Source organism: Hibiscus syriacus, unplaced genomic scaffold, assembly GCF_006381635.1.
Source record: "Hibiscus syriacus cultivar Baekdansim isolate YM2019G1 unplaced genomic scaffold, ASM638163v2 tig00110474_pilon, whole genome shotgun sequence".
In the NCBI taxonomy this organism is placed as follows: domain Eukaryota; kingdom Viridiplantae; phylum Streptophyta; class Magnoliopsida; order Malvales; family Malvaceae; genus Hibiscus; species Hibiscus syriacus.
The window spans coordinates 725,905-748,680 of NW_024062753.1; the positions used below are offsets into that span (position 1 = coordinate 725,905).

A 22,776-nucleotide genomic window follows, 5' to 3' on the forward strand; every position below is an offset into this window, starting at 1 on the left:
ACCATACGACCTTCAATGACCAATATGATTTTTACCATATGTATTATGAAAGAATAAAAGTATTTGTATTCAATCCTTGACACCTGTGTTACCAACCAAAGCAATATTCATTAAATATTTGAATTTATTAAATTACTCCATTTTTTTAAGATAAGTTGCAAATGGTGAACTAAAGCCAAAAATAATTCAATTACTAAGATCGCCTAAATTTTGGGTCAGTAACACTGACAAAACTTAAAGATGCTAAGACTTTCATGGCTTCTACAGGTGTACACTGATACTATAATGTTAGAAAATTGATACTGCACACCAGTCGCATACAGCATTGATTCCGAAGGTTTCAGTTTAGGGCTTCCGGTACATCGGGTAAGAAGGTTTTGATTTAGGGTTTCGGGTACACTGAGTCAGAAGCTTTGTTTGATGTTTCTATCTCCGCTTTCGCACTTGGTTCATCGATAGCCATTGGCCCGACATGCCCGGTCTGAAAAAGGGAACATAAAACATTAACACAATTATCAGTTTGATTGCAAATACGTCTTAATTTTTAAAAAAGTTACAAATTAGTCATGTCACTCCACCATTAACTTGAAACATATGTCGAGTATAATTATAGTTTTAATCCCAGTTTTTTTTTTAAATTTTTTTTTATTTTATGAATTTAATCCAAATTGAAAATAATTCAGTAAACTTAAACCCTTTCTTATTAAGAAATTCCATCAATTTAGATTCTTTTATGATACCAGAATCTTAAACATGAACAAACAATTTAGACAAGGAATAAATCAACGCCACTATTAAATTGATAAAATTTTAAATATGAAAGATTAATTTTATTTAAACTGTTACGGTTTGAGACCAAATTAATATAATGTACATGTGAACTAAAATTATTATTATATCAAACTACGTCACTATTCCATTTCATATTTAACAACTTGAGCCCTATTTCTAATAATATATTTAACTGAATGACTAAATTGTAACTTTTAGAAAAAAAGAGACTTGTTTGTAACCGAAGAATCGTTAAGTGGCATGAGGTGTATTTTAGCATAAATTTATAGAGAATAGAAATGCAAGTGTGTTTACATCACCTTTGTCTCATTGTGGAACCCTCTAGCTTGCTCCGCAGCTCCTTTAGTAGCCTCCTAAGGATAAAAAAAAACAAATGTTTAAAAAAAAAAGAAAAGGAAACGCATTGTAAATGCCTTTAGCCTCGCAATCCAACATTTATAGCATAAAACATACCCAATCTTTTCTCTCAGGTTCGTCTGCTTCTCTCTTTACTCTGGTTGGAATAGGTCTGTGGAACGAGTGTGAAGCCAATGAGTCAACAATAAGAATTTGAAAACGGGTTCGGGTGAAAAAAGAAGATAAATACCGCTTTTCATCGACCTCCATGTCTGAATCTGGATCCCACCTTTCATCCGCATCATCTTCATCTTCATCACCCTGAACATTATGAATTAAAAAAGCAACTAATATAAGGGCCAAGTAGATATATGTAACCGCTAACCACGTAAAATGTATGAAATGCCATGCTACTCCGACTCTTCATTATGCATGTCCGAACATGAATATAGAAAGACGACATTCCAAAGATCATCCAAAATTAAAACTTGGAAACAACTGAATATATCCGCATCCAACATGCATACTCCGAGCTCAAGTAACATAAAGTGTATAAATGCAAACTACCACCAAGTTAACCATAAAAAGGATATTTAAAGCATAAAATGTGGAATGCCGAAAATGGAACACACCTCGTGAAGATCGGTGTCGGGTGGTCTTTCTTGAAATTGGACACTTGGTGCATGTTGAAGCTTTGAGAGATTGTCAAGGAGATTATTACGTATGTCTTCAAGTAACTGGCGTGAGTTCTTGTTTTCCATGTTACTAGGGGCAACATGAAGGTTATAATCCGGACCGAAATACTCATAGTATTCATGTTGAGGCAGTTGGTCGTCAACTTCTGTTCCAAGTGCAACTCCAGTCTGATCATTCATCACATAGAGATGGTTATTAATTAATCCATCACAAATAGTTCTTCTGAGTTTAAGATTGAGAGTATAATAAGGTCAAAGTCGAAAAGACCAATTTTAAGTGTTGATGAAATATACAACACACCGGCATTACTGAAAAAATAAATAAATAGAAGAGCGTTTAGTTATAGCAAATGATAAAATTTCTCTTAAGTGTGTACAATACTTGAGTGAGAAACAGAAAAGACCAATATAATAACATAAGATAACAATCACAAACCGAATCGCTTAAATGAATTAGTATATAATAATCAACTTAATCTGTGATAGGTTACCTCATAGCACCAACAGCGAGCGACATTTCGAATGGTGTAACCACCACCACCCAGTAGCAACAACGGAACATTGAATGATCTCATAAATTTAACACACTCTGCATGACCCTTGATCGAGAGATTGAAACACCCCAACCTATCTCCAGATAGAGAATCAGCACACATTGAAGAACCACTGCACCGGGCTTAAATACTTCCATAACTTTACCCATAATTGGCTTAAACAAGTAATGGTAACTCTCATCGTCAATTCCGTCATCCAAAGGGACATTAAGGGAATAGTATTTCCCTTTTGAATACCCAATATCACGTATATCCCCTGTGCCCGGAAAATAATCACCAAATTTATGAAATGAAACAGTCATAACCCTGTCACTTGTATAAAATGCCTCCTCCACACCATCCCCGTGGTGGATCTCGATATCAACATAAAGAACACGCTGCAACAAAAGGAAGGAGCATCATCGATTTGAAATTATACAACATACATTTATCAAGGGTGCACAAACATAAATCTTTACAACCTAGGAGGAAATGTATGAATTGAAAAGTCATCCAGGTCAAATAGATATATAATTATATTTATTATTCAATGCTTACTATAGCAACTGTTTATTATTCTTCGAGGGTTGCTTGTTTTCAATAAGTGCTAACACTAGTGAGTAGTGCCCAATGGCTTAACTATTTTCTAAAGTTTTCCCATCAAGAGATAAAGACACGGTTGCATTTTGCGTATGAAGAAGAAAGTTCTAAAGCTAGAAAAACCAGATAAGCAGCTTTGTCTAAGATTTTCTATCTTTTTCCTGAGTATCGTACTTGAGCTTTGGATTAATAAGCACTAATGCACATTGACTTAACTCTTTCCTAAAGTTTACCCATCGTGATACAAACATTAGGTTGCCTCTAGATGATGTTGAAGAAAGTTCCTAAGAAAGCTAATGAGGAACTAAGGTATCGAAAACATACCTGATGCTCCTTAAGAAGTTCCAATATTGCAAGGACAATATCGTTGACATAGCAAAACCCCGAAGCCTCACATTTCTTAGCATGATGAAGGCCACCAGCCCAGTTAATCGCAATGTCGCAAAGACCATGGTTTAATTTGACAGCACCACCAACAGATCCACCGGCATATGTTTGGCAAAAGGAGTAAAGGCCATCAAAGACCGGACACTTCACCGACATTAAACCGCTTGAGTTGCCTGAGTTGATCTTGCTGTGTCTCGGGTGTTATGCTGTGGAGGAAGGTCACATAATCATCAGCATGGAAGCGGCAAAGATCCCTATCTCGAGCAGGGCAGGGCTTGTAAACTTGCATATTTTGAAGCAGTCCATAGTGTGCTAAAAGGGCATGGGTCATTCGGATTCTGTGAGGCTTCATCGGGTGACCTTGGCCATAGTAGTAATTCCCAACCTCGGGGTCGTAGAAATAGGACACTTTCCTCTTCACTCCATCAGCTCCCGAAGGTAACGAATTCCCTCCCGTGTCCATCGAATAATAACCTTAGGCTCTTTGTTTCCACTTCTTTTCTGCTTTAATCAATTACCCCAATTAGATTAACTTATAAAGGCATAAAGTTTCTTTGATTAACATCCAAAAGACAAGGAATTGAAGAACAACTAGTGTCGAAACGATTTTTTTCTTAAAAGTGAAAAAAAGGTGAGGTTTTGAAAATCACATCAATTTTTGAATTATTCTCTTTCAATTGATTTTTAATTTAAAAACAAATGTGATTTGAAAACCTCTCGTTTTGAAAATTTTTGGATTTCCTTTATGATCGAAAAAATACAGTTCAAAGAGTCGCCACCAATCTTTGATTAGGGTGTGATTGGACACCCAGAAATGCTTTGCCATTTTAAATAAAAATTAATTTTAATTAAAACAACAAATTGAGGTCTGCGTTACCAAAATTCGAGTTCGGGAGTCGGTTACGTGTGGGGAAGGATTAGCACCCCCACAACGCCCTAAATCGGTACCTAGTCGATTAATTAACGTCTTTGCAATGAACTTTACAAATTCGAATTTATTTTGATTTTTGATCTCATAAAACAAAGATATAAATTTAAAAACATTCAAAAGCACTCAAACAAATTAAATTAAAATTACCAAGTCGTTTTAGAAAGATAAAGAATGTTCGATTATTTACAAATATCGAGACCAGATCTTAAAGATATAACAACCTTTTCTCGATATATTTAAATAAACGAACATTTCTTTTTCTCTCGTTCCCAAATTTTAGGTGACGAATCAATTTTTAGGTTTCACTTTCGGGATACACTTTTATTTTAAAATTATTAAAAGCGGACCTCAAATCAGTTATGACTGCCCACTTAAAATAATTTTAAATTAAAAGTGTATTACCCTTAATCCAATTATGTATTATGTCGAGTTATGCAAATGAGGTTACCATGCGAATAGTACAAAAAAGGATGTCATGCCAAAATTAATTAAACAAAATTAAAAATATCATACAACATGACAAAAAAAAATATATACATATATTTTGATTAAAAATTAAAAATTATGCATATTAACATGTAATGTACAAATGTGACTCAAATATAAAAACAAAAACATAACATGCTAAACTAAAAATTTAAAAAGTGTATATACATATTAAAACTAAGACTAAATTTAACTAAATGTAAAATTCGACATACAAAAAAAATAATTAAAAAATAAAAACAGGGACCTAAATAAAAAACTCGCATAAATATAAAGTATTTAAACACAAATAACCCAAAAAAAATTACAACTAACACAAAAATTAGGAAAACTACGAAATCAGGACAACTACAAAATGGCAGAATTCGAAAGCAATCCTGAATGTGACTAAAGTGTAAATAAAAGCTAAACATATGTGGACTAAACACTAATTTTACTCTAAAGTTACAATGGCTAAACACTAATTAACCCTAAAATATTAATATAAAACCTAACTAAAACTTAAACCTAAGCTAAATACACCTAAAATAACAACCAGCCGCTTATACCCATCTCCTTCTTCCCCTCTTCTATTCTTCATTGCTTCCATGGTCGAAAGCCCTTATTCAAACCTGTTATCGCCACCGCATGGCCACCAGACCTTGGTGGTCACCTCTCCTCTGGCCACAAGACTCAAACAACCAAGGTAACAGAATCCCATCACTCTCCTTACTCCTTTTCTTTATTTTGTTTCGAAATTTTTTGGTTTCATAGAACTAATATCAACCCTTTTTATTAGACGATATAACCCCTAATCAAGATGAAATTGAATTTACGAGACTTTAACTGCCTTCACAACCCAGGTAAATCTCTAATTTCTCCCTATTTTCTATTTTGGTTTCGAAAGAAAGAAGAAGAAAAAAACAGAAAACAAAATAAATGCTAGAAAGATTTAAGAATGAAAACAAAAACAAAACCTTTTCAAATGCCTTCTCTTTTGTATATCACTTGATTTTGCCTTTGTTGTTGGGTTGTTAATGGAAATGATGTATTGCCTTCATTTTCTGTTGTTGATGAACTCCTCTCGTTTGTTGTTTTTCTTCACTTTTGCTTCAAAAATAAACACACGCACACACCTAACACATACTAGGAGTCGAAAAGAATCTGAGGAACACCTCAAAATTAGTTTTCATTGCTTTCGAATAAGAACGGAAAAATCCCTGTTACACTAATTGATTCTTGAATACAGGGGAGAAAGAATTCCTTTACACACACTGTTCTCTTTTTTTTTCTTCTATTGTTTTCAAAAACAAATAAAAATTTCTCTTCCCCCAATGATCTCTCCGTTCCCAATTAATCCCCTTGTTGTCTCTTTTTTCTCTTTTTCTTTGTTCTGTCTCTCTTTTCCAGTAGTTAATTCCCCCTTCTCTGTCTGAGTTCTGATGGTTAATGCCTCCCAAAAACTGACCATTTCCTCCATTTACAGTTTTTTTGATAACTCACAATACCCCCCACTCTCTACAAACCGTTCCCTCTAGTTTTTTCTGGTTTCTTAACTTCCCAGACAAATTAAGCATCTACAGCTGCCCCTCTTTGTTCATTGTCGTGTAACGAGAATAGAGCAAAGATCAAAAGATGATCGAATTTGTCTGGTCATGAGAACTTCAAAAAATAAACCACTCACTGTTACGTCAGGATAAATAAGACTTGAAAAAATCTTCAAATGACGAGCCTGCTCCCTATTCCTTCAGGAAGTATAAGACTTGAACAATCCTTGGCAAACGTGTCTTCTCCCTATTCATTCAGGGAGTATAAGACTCAAACAATCTTCAACAAACGTGTCTGCTCCCTATTCGTTCAGGGAGTATAAGACTCGATCTTCAATAAACATGTCCGCTCCCTATTCCTTCAGAGAGCAGGACTCAAACAATCTTCAACGAACGGGTCCGCTCTCTATTCTATCAGAGAGTATAGAACTCGAACAATCTTCAACAAAACGGGTCCGCTCTCTATTCCTTCAGAGAGTATAGGACTCAATCTTCAACGAACTTGTCCGCTCCCTATTCCTTTAGAGAGTATAGGACTCAATCTTCAACGAACTTGTTCGCTCTCTATTCATTCAGAGAGTATAGGACTCAATCTTCAACGAACTTGTCCGCTCTCTATTCATTCAGAGAGTATATGACTCAATCTTCAACGAACTTGTCCGCTCCCTATTCCTTCAGAGAGTATAAGACTCAATCTTCAACGAACTTGTCCGCTCCCTATTCATTCAGAGAGTATAGGACTCAATCTTCAATGAACTTGTCCGCTCCCTATTCCTTCAGAGAGTATAGGACTCAATCTTCAACAAACGAATTTGCTTCACTACTCTTTCGTGAAGGCCTATAGATGATTTGCTTCAAAGGTCAAACCAGTTATCTTCATCTCGATGCTTTCATATCTTCAATCTTCAACTATCCCTGGGAAACCTGTAGATATTTAAGCCATCATGCGATTATGAATGCCATGATCCTACTCATGCCTAAAATGTATGCAATTATGCAATTCAATGTGTTTTCTTCTTTGTAGGAACTCTATCTCCTTTTGATCTCGATGGAACTCGGCTTCCTCTTGGGCACAGAACGTTTGATCAGTTTACCCCAGTTGACAATCTCAATTCCATATCTCTCGCCTTAACAGTACCTTGACTTATTTCTTTCTTGAAACCCGTCAGTACCCATGACCAACTTCTTGATCAATGATAACCTCCTTGGGTCATCTTTTAATGGCTGAAATTTTCTTTGAATTTGAGGATTTTAGTTTCCCATGGCCACACAAGCTTACATGTTTAAACCATTGTCAACTTCAGAATACCTGCATTTTCCAAAACCTTTTGCACAATAATACAAAATGATCTTATGTACTTCAAGTTAAGCCATATGTTTTAACCTTTCAAAATAAGATGTTTGCAAAAGGGAAACGAACAAAAAAAGACATCTCTTTATTTATATAAATACAGAGAATTTTAGGCAACTAAATGGCAAACTTTTAACTGGAAACAGTAAAAGAACAAAAGAGTAGGCGTCTTCAATATCAATATGCAAATGCTTTTGAACTGGCACGCCGTTAGAATATCTCGAGTGTAGCTTCTGTCAGAAGGATCTCAAAAATTGTGATGCTTAAGAGTATGAAGCTACTTCTAAACTCCCCAAATCTCTATCATTGGATGCCCTAAACCAGTATTGAATCTCATATGTATTCCATTTCTCTTCTGGTTGTTTTCATCGAGACTCATTAATCTTTAGTCTCATCCTTGATCACCAATTGTCATTATTACTATCCATATTAGGAGCTCTTTCCACTTCCAAAATTGATTCAGAACCTCCACCATGCGCGAATTCTGAATTTTAAATTCAACTCAAGTCGCCCTTTGCGGGTTTTCAACTTGAGACCTCCTTTGGTTCCAAGACGCCCTTTTCGGGTTTTCATATTGAACCCTCCCTTTATTTCTCTTTTTTCATTTTTCTCTTTTTCTTCCTTTTTCCATTTTTTCTCTTCTTTTTTTCTTTTCGTTTTTTCCATCATTTTTTCTTTTTTCTCATTTTTTCTTCTTTTCTCTTTTATTTCTTCTTCAAGCAAAATATCTCTTAACAACATCAGAATTCACTGGATATGGTAATTCTGATCCGTCCATTTCAGTTAGGACTAGAGCTCCCCCAGAAAAGGCCTTCTTGACAACATAAAGTCCTTCCCAATTGGGCATCCATTTTCCTCTGAAATCCTTCTGAATAGGCAAAATCCTTTTAAGCACCAAATCTCCCTCATGGAATTCTCGAAAGCGAACTTTCTTACCATGTGCCCGTATCATACGTTTCTGGTACATCTGACCATGACAAATAGCTTTCAATCTCTTTTCTTCAATCAAATTCAATTGGTCATACCTAGCTTGGACCCATTCTGCCTCATCAAGCTTTACCTCTGACAAAATCCGAAGTGAGGGAATTTCCACCTCAATAGGTAAGACAGCCTCCATCCCATATACCAGAGAAAACGGAGTTGCTCCAGTTGAAGTCCGTACTGAAGTTCGATAAGCAAACAGAGCAAAGGGCAACTTCTCATGCCAGTCCTTATAGGTCTCAGTCATTTTCTCTATGAGCCTTTTGATGTTCTTATTGGCCGCCTCTACTGCCCCATTCATCTTTGGGCGATAAGTGGTGGAATTATGATGCTTTATTTTGAACTGTTTACAGACCGAGTCCATCATCTTATTATTTAAATTCAACGCATTATCAGAGATAATCCTCTCGGGCAAACCATATCTACAAATGATCTCCTTCTTCAAGAATTTACATATTGTAGACTGGGTAACATTTGCGTAAGAAGCTGCTTCTACCCACTTGGTGAAATAATCTATGGCTACCAGAATGAAGCGATGACCATTTGAAGCTTTGGGCGAAATTTGTCCAATAACATCCATGCCCCACATTGAGAATGGCCACGGAGATGTCATTACGTGCAACGGATGAGGAGGAGTATGTATCCTATCTCCATAAATCTGACACTTGTGACATTTTCGGGCATAATTGATACAGTCTGTTTCCATAGTTGACCAATAATACCCAAATCTCATAATCTGCCTAGCCATAGCATGCCCATTAGTATGGGTACCACATATTCCCTCATGCACTTCTTCAAGAATCAATTTGGCTTCTTTCGCGTCCACACATCTTAACAAGATCTGATCCAGACTTTTCTTGTATAGGGTCTCACCATCAAGCACATACCATGATGCCATTCTTCTAATGGTTCTCTTATCATTCTCAGTGGCCTGTTCTGGATAACTCTGATACCTTATATATTGCAAGATATCATAATACCAGGGGTTTCCATCTTCTTCCTCTTCGATATTGAAACAATGAGCTGGATACTCATAAGCTTTCATTTCAATGGGCATCATATTTGAATGCTCGTTCATCTTAAACGCTGCTGTCAGTGTGGCTAAGGCATCTGCCATTTGATTCTCTTCTCTGGGGAGGTAATTGAAAGTTACTTCTTCAAATTCTTCAACAAGCTCCATAACCAACTTACGGTATTCTACAAGCTTGGGATCTTTTGTCTCCCATTCTCCCCTGAGTTGGTATATTACCAAAGCTGAATCACCATACACTTTGAGCATTTTTACTTTGCGTTCAACAACAGCTCTAATACCCAGAACACAAGCTTCATACTCAGCCATATTGTTAGTACAATCAAAATTAAGCCGACTGGTGAAAGGATAATGCTCTCCCTCTGGTGAGACCAAAATTGCCCCGATTCCATGTCCCATGGCATTTGAAGCACCATCGAAGTTCAACTTCCAATATTTACTAATGGATGCCACTACTTCTTCTACCGAAATAGCCATTAAATCTTCATCTGGGAAATCAAAGCTCAACGACTCATATTCTTGCGAAGCTCTGCTTGCAATGAATTCTGCTATAGCACTTCCTTTAATTACCGTCTGGTTTACATACTGGATGTCAAACTCGGACAATAAGATCTGCCAACGAGCTAATCTTCCAGATAATGCAGGCACACCCATTAGATATTTCAAGGGATCAAGCTTGGATATAAGCCAAGTAATATGATACAACATATATTGTCTAAGCCTTCGGGTAGCCCATACTAAAGCGCAACACAACTTTTCAATGGGTGAGTATCTTGTCTCACATTCAGTGAACTTCTTGCTGAGATAATAAATAGCCCTTTCTTTCTTCTTAGTTTGGTCACGTTGCCCCAGCACACACCCCATTGAATTTTCATAAACTGACAAATAAAGAATCAAGGGTTTGCTGAGATGGGTGGTGCTAAGATTGGAGTGCTCGACAAATATCTCTTCACTGCTTCAAAAGCTCTTTGACAATCTCCACTCCATTCCCCTGAGTTATTCTTACGAAGAAGGCGAAATATGGGATCACACTTTTCTGTCAGCTGTGAAATAAACCGAGCTATATAATTTAATCTCCCCAAAAATCCTCTGACTTCTTTTTGTGTTCGTGGGGGTGGCAAGTTTTGAATAGCCTTTACTTTATCTGGGTCTATTTCAATTCCTTTTCGGCTCACTACAAATCCCAACAGCTTCCCAGATGTCACCCCAAAAGTACATTTATTTGGGTTGAGTTTTAGCTGGCATCTTTTTAGTCTTTTAAATAGATTTCTCAAATTCCCGATATGTTCTTCCTCTGTATTGGCTTTGACTATCATATCATCGACATAAACTTCTATCTCTTTATGCATCATGTCGTGAAATAACGTCACCATGGCCCTTTGATATGTTTCCCCTGCATTCTTCAGTCCAAACGGCATTACTTTATAACAAAACGTTCCCCACATGGTAACGAATGTCGTTTTTTCCATATCCTCAGGGTTCATCTTAATTTGATTGTAGCCAGAGAAACCATCCATAAAAGAGAACAAAGAATTTCCAGCAGTATTATCCACTAGCGTGTCTATATGTGGCAAAGGAAAATTATCCTTTGGACTAGCTCGGTTGAGATCCCTGTAGTCAACACACATTCGAACTTTCCCATCCTTCTTCGGTACTGGGACAATATTAGCCACCCATTCAGGATATTTGGCCACTTTAAGAAACCCGGCATCAAATTGTTTCTTCACTTCCTCTTTAATCTTAAGCAGCATCTCAGGTCTCATTGTTCTCAGTTTTTGTTGTACCGGTTTACATTCAGGCTTTATTGGCAGTTTGTGAACAACCAATTCTGTATCCAAACCCGGCATATCTTCGTATGACCAAGCAAACACATCCTTGTATTCTTGAAGCAATTCTATCAAATCTTGTCGACCTTTAACTGACAGAGTGGTACCAATCTTTACTTCTCTCTTATCCTCATCTGTCCCTAAATTCAAAATCTCAGTAGACTCTTTATGAGGCAGAATATGCTTATCTTCATTCTCCACCATTTTCAGCAATTCAAAAGGTAATTCACATCCCTCATCATCACCACAATCTTCAATTTCCCCTTGACATATAGGCTTCTCGAAATCAATCTCCGGGTCAGAGTCATTGGCATTCATATTATTGATATTTGAGCTCCTGAAAAAATAATGAAAGAGAAGATATATATACATATATACATATGGGAGGATCTTTTCCCATATAAATAAATAAAATGAAATAAATACATACATATATACAACAAAGAATGAATGAATGAAATGCATGGGAGAATGTTTGCCATTTGGAACTAACAGAATGCATCCTTTATTGAAAGCAAGAAAAAACAAACAGCTTAACCCTTTACATAAGATCACCTATTGCCCCAGGGTATGAACAACAGGGAGAAAGTTCCAGTGCATTACTCTGTAACAGATTTGTAAACTACATGCAGTTCTTCCGCGGTCCAATTGTTCAACACGAAGCCCGGCGGTGCAGGATAAATGCCCATAGCTCTCATTTCCTCGGATTTATCATCAGTTATAACATTAATGCCTAAATCTCCCAAGGCATTCTCAACCATCGTCTCAGTATTCCTTGAATTCCCTTGAAACATATGCCCCCCAGACATGAAAAATGCTACTCAACGGCGGGAAGGTCATGGGTTCCCAACTAAGGTCTTCACCAGTCAATCTGGCCTTTCTGATTTCTTGGCCCTTCTTAATTCCCCTCATCTTATCCCTCGAAGTTGGCTGATATCCCAAACCAAATCGATCTTTTTTAGTAATAGGGCATATGTGATTCACCGGTCCTTGCAACTGTCGGCCTAAACCCTTTCCAACTTTTGCTCCTCTTCCAAGAGTCAATTTAAGCCTTATCTTGGTACAGTTTGACAATCGAGGCTTTGGTATCTTCTTGCCTTCGGCCACAAACGTAGCATTGACAAACTCCAACGATCTGAAAGAACACTCGACGGCTTGCTCATCAACTTCAATATACGGAGCAGTAGTAGAAACAGAAGCAATAATGTCCTCTTCAGCATGAATACATACCAACCTTCCATCAATCACAAATTTCAGTCTCTGGTGCAATGTGGACGGAACTGCACCGGCCTGATGAATCCAAGGTCTTCCCAACAAACAATTGTATGTAGGCATAATGTCCATTACGAGAAATTCCACTTCATAAGTTGCTGGACCAATATTCAGAGGAACATCAATCTTGCCCAACACTTCTCTTTTAGTCCCATCGAAAGCTCGAACCACACTTTGACAGGTTCTCATAAGTGTACTATCTAATGGAAGCTTCTTTAAAGTCACTAAGGGCATCACATTCAAAGCTGAACCATTATCAACCAAGACCCGGGACAACACATGCCCTTTACATTTAACTGTAATGTGCAAAGCCTTCTGACTACCCATCATCCCAGAAGGGATTTCATCCTCAGAAAAAGATAAAAAATTATCAGCTTGTACATTGGAAACTAACGATCCAACTTTTCAATGGGCAACTCTTCGGAACAAAAGTCTGGTTCAAAACCTTTACAAGCATTCCTATGGGCCTCTGAACTCAAAAGTAATGATAAAACAGAAATACGGGCAGGCAACTTGTGTAACTGTTCCACAACACTGTATTCACTGTGTTTCAAAAACTTCAAAAATTCTACCGCTTCACTATCGGTTACTGGTTCATTGATAACAGGCTTATCCTCTTCTATCTGCACATCAACCTTTTTCCCCTTATCAACTGCAACCTTCTTCTCAGACTCTTTAGGTGGATTAAGAGAATAACACCTACCGCTTCTAGTAAAGTGTCCCACCTCATCTATTTCCTCATTCTCTTTTGTTACATCTCCCATCTGGCAATCATATCTCCAAGGCACTTGTTTATTATCCCGATATGGGAATGGAGATGGAGGTGTAATAACCACTTTCGGGGCTACCTTCTCAGCAACTCGATTTTTTGGAGTAATAATTAGGGGACAACTGGCATTGTATACCCCTTTAGACGATCCTTCTGAAGCGCAAACTTCCGCTTCATCTTCTTCAGCAATCTCTCTAAAGAACTCAATTTCTTTACTGTCCATCATGTCTTGTACCAAAGATAGGAAGTTAGGACATTGCTGAATACTGTGTCCTTCACTGTTATGATACTGACACACCTCTCCACTGTTAAACTGTTCACCCATCAAACTGGGCTTCAACAATCCTACCTTGACCATCTGGCACCACACCCAACTCATGGGTGATACCACCTCACCAACATTCCTTACAATTCTCTTTCATTTCTCTTCAGTAATCGCATTAACTCCTGCCCCTGCATGGCTTGGCAACGGATTCTGAGCTATATTTGGCTGCTCACTGTCACCAAAGTTGATGACATTCCTCGTTCTCAAAGCTTGGACAACCTTCTTAAAAGCAGTACAATTCTCAATGGAATGCCCAGGATTCCCTGCATGGTACTCACACTGAGCACTAGCATCATACCATTTGGGAAAAGGAGGTTGCATTGGTGTCACGTGATACGGCGAAACCACATGCCGATCATACAAAATCTGAAACAATTCCTTATAAGTCATCGGAATTGGATCAAATTGAGGCCTCTCGGTCCCTTACCCCTTGTCTATTGTCATTTTGTGTCGATGACTGCTCCTTGAGGACGGGAAACAGTGATGTTATTAGAATCGTACTGCCTCACATTACTGACTTCGTTTTCCTTTTTCCTCGTTGGTGGCCTTACTAGACTCTCTCCCTCGAGCTTCCCACTCTTAACAGCCATTTCAATCATTTCTCCCGCTGTAACTACATCAGCAAAACTTCGATAAGGATTACCAATAAGATGCGAGAATAAAGGAGCCTTTAAGGTGTTGACAAAAAGCATATTTGTTTCTTCCTCTTCCAATGGCGGGTGGACTTGCACTGCTACATCTCTCCATCTTTGAGCATATTGTCTAAAACTCTCGTTAGACTTCTTTTCCATTCCTTGCAACATCATCCTGTTGGGCCTAACATCCTTCACATGTTTGTATTGCTCAAGAAAGGACTTAGCCAAGTCTTTCCACGATTTAATATTAGCTCTACTCAGCTGGTTATACCATCAGATTACCGAGCCAGTTAAGCTTTCCTGAAAGCAGTGTATCAACAATTGATCGTCCCCTATGTATCCGGTCATCTTCCTACAAAACATTGTGATATGTGTAGAGGGGCACCTGGTACCATCAAACTTTTCAAAGTCAGGAACTTTAAACTTTGGAGGTAAGACCAGATCAGGAACTAGACTTAACTCCTTTGCGTCGAATCCATAGACACTGGTATCTTCCTTCATGGCTCTGACCTCTCTTTCTAACTGCTTCCATTTCTCTTCCAACAGATTGTTTTGGTCCTTCTTGGCTTCTTCATCAAGGTCCGGAACTTGATGATATTGATGTTCTTCCCTGATACGAACTAGATCCAGGCTGTACGTTAACAGAAGCACCGACTGGATTAATGTGCACCTTCCCGACATGAACAGGGGTCACTTGAACATTCTGAGATTGTTCTGGGGTTAACCCTGGATGATGAAGTGGGTCTTCAGTTACACCTTCTGGCATAGGGCTTTTCCCATGTTCTGGATTTCTTCCTTCCAACATACTCGCAAACATCTCCTTTTGGGCATTCATCATATCTTCTTGCATTTTCTTGATATTATCTTGTAACTCCGACTGAGCCTTCTCAATTTGGGCAAGTTTGTCTTCCATAACTTTCTTCCTGGTTCTGTAGATATGCTTGGGATTTTCCAGTATTACTCTGTCACAGAGTCATTTTGTTATCGCTAATATTTATTAATGAATATGAAACATATGATTATGAATGAATAAAATGCGATGCAAAAATTAAATGCATTAAAAATGCATATGCAAAATGCAGGGTGTTGATCCTGGAACGACTCCTTAGAACAACTCTTTATATTAGAACGACGTTCAATTACAAAGTTGAAACATATCACAAATAAATTTGCACCATCTCTCCTATTTCTTGTACGTGTGCTAGTAACTCTACAATCTTCTGATTTTCTTCAGCCTCTGGATCCAGTTCTTCAGTTACATCAGCAGCTTCCTCAGATAGAATGACCAAATATTGAGCTATTCCTCGCGCGTGTTCTAGGTAACAAGCAATAAAGTTCTCTCTTTGCTTAACTCTCGCCTGAGCTCGCTCCCATCGAAAACGCCATTGTATATCCCCCTCATAGGGAACTATCGATAGCTCCCTTGCTTGCCTCTGAAACTCTTGAACTATGGCTTCAAGCTCACTCACTTGTTTTTTCAGACTTTCAACCTCTCCCTGGCTCGAGCTACCTTCCTTGTTTCGGTATCGTCGTAATGCAGTCTCTAAACTTGAAATTTTCCCCTTCAACTTCTCATTCTGGGCTTGACTCTCTTGTAACCGCTGCTCTAAAGAATCATTTTCCTTCGATAAAATCTTAACTTGGTGCCTGCTTTGCTTGAGCTCTTCTTGACTCTCTCCAGCTACTCTTTTGAGGCTCGCCACCTCTTGCCTCAATTCGACAGACTTACTCGAGCTAGAACCTACTTGAGCTTTTACCATTCGCTGATAAGTTGACCGAAGATCGTCAAAGTCTAGCCGAAGTTGTTTCTCTACTTTTTCAATTCGATCTGCTCTACTCTTCTGAATGTCAATATCCAATCCTTTTTGATACATTTCATCTTCTAGCTTCTGCAAAGTCATTCTCCATTGTCTCGTTCTGCTTCGAAATCGCGCTTGGCTAACTCTAATGGAGATGGCACCACTCTCAACTGTTCCTCCACAGGCTGAATATTTTCAGGATTCACCATCGGGATATTGTCATTTACTCGACCGCTTCTCCACTGCTCGTACTCTTGAGACAACTCGAGATCATAGGTAAACAAATTCACGCGACGAGTTTGCTTCCAGGCCTCAGCAACCCCTTTAACTTTACCCTTATACTGATCTCATTTGAATGCAAAATCCGACCCTACCAAGTCCCATGTGGCTGGAATGAACTGCCTTGACCCATACTGTCTGGAAACTAGTAGCGGTGCATACCCAATAGAACCCCATATACCTGGCAAAGGAACCCAATCTCGCTCTCCACATCGGTAAAGTATATCCGAAGAAGTATTCCACGAAGCTCGCCACAAAATATCTCCATCTCTGATATCCTTGAAGATGACCATCCATTTTTCTTCAGTGAAACCTCCAGGCCACTCTTTAGAAAGAAAATCTTTCAAAGGCGAAAACCCCTCTAGAAACACTCGTCCTGGTGCTCTTTCAACATGTTTAAAATGATTCAGAATCCACACTAGCAGCAAAGGCGCACATCCTATAAAACGTCCTTCTCCCTCGCGCCTACAAGAACTCAAGGACCGGAACGTCTCAGCTAGAATAGCTGGAACAGGATCCACGTGCTTATCTAATCTTTCAAACAGGTCAACAACTGATACATCTACATATCCTAGCACTTTTGGAAAAATAATTAGCCCATAAATCCCTAAAGCAAACAAGTCAAGCTTCTTTCTCTTATCAGGATGATGAGCAATTACTTCTTTCAGAGCAGCCCAAGAGATGCACTCACTGTCTCCATTCTTCTTAATGTTTCTGATTACCCAATCTTCACTCATTCCGGTCATCAATAGTAATTTCTTCTTAAATGAAGGAGTGACTGGCAGCTTGGTATATACTCTATCCATTTGTGACCTCGAACAACGGACCAAAGCTTGATACTCCTCTATTGTTGGTGTTAGATCCACTCTACCAAATGTGAAACAGCTATAAGCCGGGTTCCAGAACTGTACCAATTCTCTAAACAGATTTCGGTCAATAGAAACAACCAGAAGATAAGGAATATCGCCGTACAATTGATAAAACATCTCCTTATCGGCTACTGTCCATCTTCCCCATATCTCCTTTAGCTCACTTAGATCATTCTGACGCACGTTGATGTGAGTGTAACCAAATAACTCTGACACATATCCAGGCATTACACTGTCTCCATTGGTCAATTGGGACTGTTCCGACCACCTCAAAACATCTGCATTGTCTTCAACCTCTTTCTGAACCGTTCGTTCCATATTACTGGCCTTCTATATGGACATCGATCCCAAATCAACACCATGTAATGGACAATGCAATGCAAAACAGAAAAGAAACAAGGCAAAAACAACAAAAGATCGGTTAGTAAACACGAAGCAATTAATTCAGGATAATAATTTGTTCAAAAATCCTACCCACATATGTTGACTACCCCATCATGCTTTATCAGATCCTACCCAACATGATATCTACCCCCAGGCTTTGTTATCCACAAAAAGAAATCCTAACTGCATGATATCTAATTCGCATGCTTGTTCAAAAAATAAACCTAACCGCATGATATCTAGTTCGCATGCATTTATTCGAAAAAACGAAAATAAATGACTCAACAAAGCTTTTCCTTGTGTACCCTCCTCACGGGATTCTTAAGGTTCGGGTTTAGTTCAACCTAAGTTCAGGCTCTACGTTCACTATATGCTGGGTTAGGTTCTAAAGCAATAGGTTCTCGAATTGTCCTTGCCGGTGCCCCCTTGGGCTGCCGAACCCTCAATCCTGGCCCATCACAGGCTTTAGGGGATCGAGTTCAATTTCGAGGGAACACACCTCCTTATGTCCATGCGGAGGTGATTACCATCACGAAGACCATAAGGCGTGAGCTCCAGGAGCGATCCACTATCCCATGCGGAGGTGAAAACCACACGAGGGCATAGTCTCTCACTCCTACTTAAATAGGACAGAGCGGGGTTTTAGCTCATGTTATGATAATGCAACTGTGCAGTGTGTGAGGAAAAGCGAAAGAAAAAACACTCAATAAAAACACTCAAAATCAATTCCTAAAACAAACAATTATTCTGAAATCATTAGCAAACAGATTAGTACAACTATTTAATTGTTAATTGAATTAAATTAAAAAAATCAAAATATAAACAAAACTTATTAAAAACCAAACAAGGGATCAAAAATCAAATTAAAACGAATTTGTAATTTTCAATTGCAAAGACAATTAATTAATCGACTATCGGCTTGACTCTCTAAAAAAAAGTCCCCAGCAGAGTCGCCAAGCTGTCGAAACGAGTTTTTTCTTAAAAGGTGAAAAAAGGTGAGGTTTTGAAAATCACATCAATTTTTGAATTATTCTCTTTCAATTGACTTTTAATTTAAAAACAAATGTGATTTGAAAACCTCTCGTTTCGAAAAATTTTGGATTTCCTTTATGATCGAAAAAATACAGTTCAAAGAGTCGCCACCAATCTTTGATTAGGGTGTGATTGGACACCCAGAAATGCTTTGCCATTTTAAATAAAAATTAATTTTAATTAAAACAACAAATTGAGGTATGCGTTACCAAAATTCGAGTTCGGGAGTCGGTTACGTGTGGGGAAGGATTAGCACCCCCACAACGCCCTAAATCGGTACCTAGTCGATTAATTAACGTCTTTGCAATGAACTTTACAAATTCAAATTTATTTTGATTTTTGATCTCATAAAACAAAGATATAAATTTAAAAACATTCAAAAGCACTCAAACAAATTAAATTAAAATTACCAAGTCGTTTTAGAAAGATAAAGAATGTTCGATTATTTACAAATATCGAGACCAGATCTTAAAGATATAACAACCTTTTCTCGATATATTTAAATAAACGAACATTTCTTTTTCTCTCGTTCCCAAATTTTAGGTGACGAATCAATTTTTAGGTTTCACTTTCGGGATACACTTTTATTTTAAAATTATTAAAAGCGGACCTCAAATCAATTATGACTGCCCACTTAAAATAATTTTAAATTAAAAGTGTATTACCCTTAATCCAATTATGTATTATGTCGAGTTATGCAAATGAGGTTACCATGCGAATAGTACAAAAAAGGATGTCATGCCAAAATTAATTAAACAAAATTAAAAATATCATACAACATGACAAAAAAAAAATATATACATATATTTTGATTAAAAATTAAAAATTATGCATATTAACATGTAATGTACAAATGTGACTCAAATATAAAAACAAAAACATAACATGCTAAACTAAAAATTTAAAAAGTGTATATACATATTAAAACTAAGACTAAATTTAACTAAATGTAAAATTCGACATACAAAAAAAATAATTAAAAAATAAAAACAGGGACCTAAATAAAAAACTCGCATAAATATAAAGTATTTAAACACAAATAACCCAAAAAAAATTACAACTAACACAAAAATTAGGAAAACTACGAAATCAGGACAACTACAAAATGGCAGAATTCGAAAGCAATCCTGAATGTGACTAAAGTGTAAATAAAAGCTAAACATATGTGGACTAAACACTAATTTTACTCTAAAGTTACAATGGCTAAACACTAATTAACCCTAAAATATTAATATAAAACCTAACTAAAACTTAAACCTAAGCTAAATACACCTAAAATAACAACCAGTCGCTTATACCCATCTCCTTCTTCCCCTCTTCTATTCTTCATTGCTTCCATGGTCGAAAGCCCTTATTCAAACCTGTTATCGCCACCGCATGGCCACCAGACCTTGGTGGTCACCTCTCCTCTGGCCACAAGACTCAAACAACCAAGGTAACAGAATCCCATCATTCTCCTTACTCCTTTTCTTTATTTTGTTTCGAAATTTTTTGGTTTCATAGAACTAATATCAACCCTTTTTATTAGACGATATAACCCCTAATCAAGATGAAATTGAATTTACGAGACTTTATCTGCCTTCACAACCCAGGTAAATCTCTAATTTCTCCCTATTTTCTATTTTGGTTTCGAAAGAAAGAAGAAGAAAAAAAACAGAAAACAAAATAAATGCTAGAAAGATTTAAGAATGAAAACAAAAACAAAACCTTTTCAAATGCCTTCTCTTTTGTATATCACTTGATTTTGCCTTTGTTGTTGGGTTGTTAATGGAAATGATGTATTGCCTTCATTTTCTGTTGTTGATGAACTCCTCTCGTTTGTTGTTTTTCTTCACTTTTGCTTCAAAAATAAACACACGCACACACCTAACACATACTAGGAGTCGAAAAGAATCTGAGGAACACCTCAAAATTAGTTTTCATTGCTTTCGAATAAGAACGGAAAAATCCTTGTTACACTAATTGATTCTTGAATACAGGGGAGAAAGAATTCCTTTACACACACTGTTCTCTTTTTTTTTCTATTGTTTTCAAAAACAAATAAACATTTCTCTTCCCCCAATGGTCTCTCCGTTCCCAATTAATCCCCTTGTTGTCTCTTTTTTCTCTTTTTCTTTGTTCTGTCTCTCTTTTCCAGTAGTTAATTCCCCCTTCTCTGTCTGAGTTCTGATGGTTAATGCCTCCCAAAAACTGACCATTTCCTCCATTTACAGTTTTTTTGATAACTCACAATACCCCCCACTCTCTACAAATCGTTCCCTCTAGTTTTTTCTGGTTTCTTAACTTCCCAGACAAATTAAGCATCTACAACTAGGCCTCGTTCACTACAAGTTAAAATCCCAAAATTTTATTAGATTTTCCCGAGAAAAAAAAAAACCCATTTACTAGATTTTTAACAGTAGCAATCAAAATCAGCAAAGAATCCAAATAAAGCTCACATATTTACCCATAACAAAGCAAGCACTTTCGCCTATTGCGATAGCCATTGATTAGCAAAACAAGTAATTTAGTAGTTGAACCAAGGCAAGGCACAAGAGAAAACTAAAACAAAAACCCATAATAGAAGCAATGTTTATTTTACCTATACAAAAAGAGCTACAAAGCTTCTTCTCCGATTCTCTTCTTCAGAACCCGAAGCTTTTAGCTGCTGAATGTTAAGAGAAAACAAATCTAATCAAGTAGTAGGGATATTTAACGACAGCGGTGTTTTAATTTCAAGAGGAATTGTCCATTCCAATTCCAACTCAAAGGCCTAAAATTAAAGACACTCCTATTATTTTTATTATAAAAAATATTAATTCTCTTTCATTTTCTTGTCTTAATAATAAGATTAAGGTTAAACTATACTAATAGTCTCTAGACTTTTAGGACGTTTTTAATTTAGTCACTAAAATTGAGAAAAAAATGTTCAAAATTAATCCAAAAGGCGGTGAGAAGAGTGAAAATTACTAAAATATGGAATCCCGATTACGCAATGTGGGGTTCTTGGTGACTCGGAGGCTAAGGCAAAATTGTTTTATTGTTAAAAGTTAAATGATTAATATTTAGAGATTTAAATAAAAAATAATTAAAATTAAATTAGATCAATTCAAGTTCAAACTACTCATGAACATATCGAATTAAATTTAAATATTTTAAAATTTTAATGAGCCCAAATAATAGTTGAGGTCTAATTAAAATAATATAAAATAACTACAGTGACAAAAAATGTCTTATAATATACGAATTTAACTAACTTTTTTTGGATTTGCCAAAATGACCAACAAATTCGCAACGCGAATTCCAATTTCGCAATGCGAATATGTAAATCGCATTGCGATTTTCCAAATTCGCAACGCGATAGTCAAATTCTCAACGCGAAAGTCAAATTCGCAACACGAAAGTCAAATTCGCAACAGAATTTCAAATTCGCAACTGAATTTCAAATTCGCAACAGGTTTTAGTTTCGCAACACAAATGTTTTGGGTATATAACAACGCACCAGCAGCTTCTCATAACCTAAATCCCTAAATCGCAACTTATTCCATCTCCAACTATCACTCTCTCCGACGACATCCGTTCCTATATCCAACGACATCCTTCCCCATCTCTATTTTTTTACATAATTTTATTTCTATATAATTTTTCAATGATTGCTCTCCCAAATTATCAACTATCAACTTAATAAAGGTATGTTTTTCTCTAAGTTAGTGATGATATCTAGTTTATAGCTCGTTTGTTTAGTAAATTAATTTATAATTTTCAGAATGAAATCATCTAATGTTGATCATGTTTGGATAGATTTGTGTTTTGGAGGGCCATGGGAGAATGTTCATGGTGTTTTACAATATGTGCCTTTACCCATGAATCTTCAACTAAAACTGTCATTAAAAAAGTTAACTTATGAAACTCTAATATTACATGTTGCAAAGAAATTGAATTTAGAGCCTCTAAGTGGA

General features: G+C 37.0%; 1 pseudogene; it reads right to left on the minus strand.

The window, feature by feature from the left end:
* Positions 1–382: 382 nt before the first annotated feature.
* Positions 383–21,508, minus strand: LOC120128119 (annotated as a pseudogene).
* Positions 21,509–22,776: the final 1,268 nt, after the last annotated feature.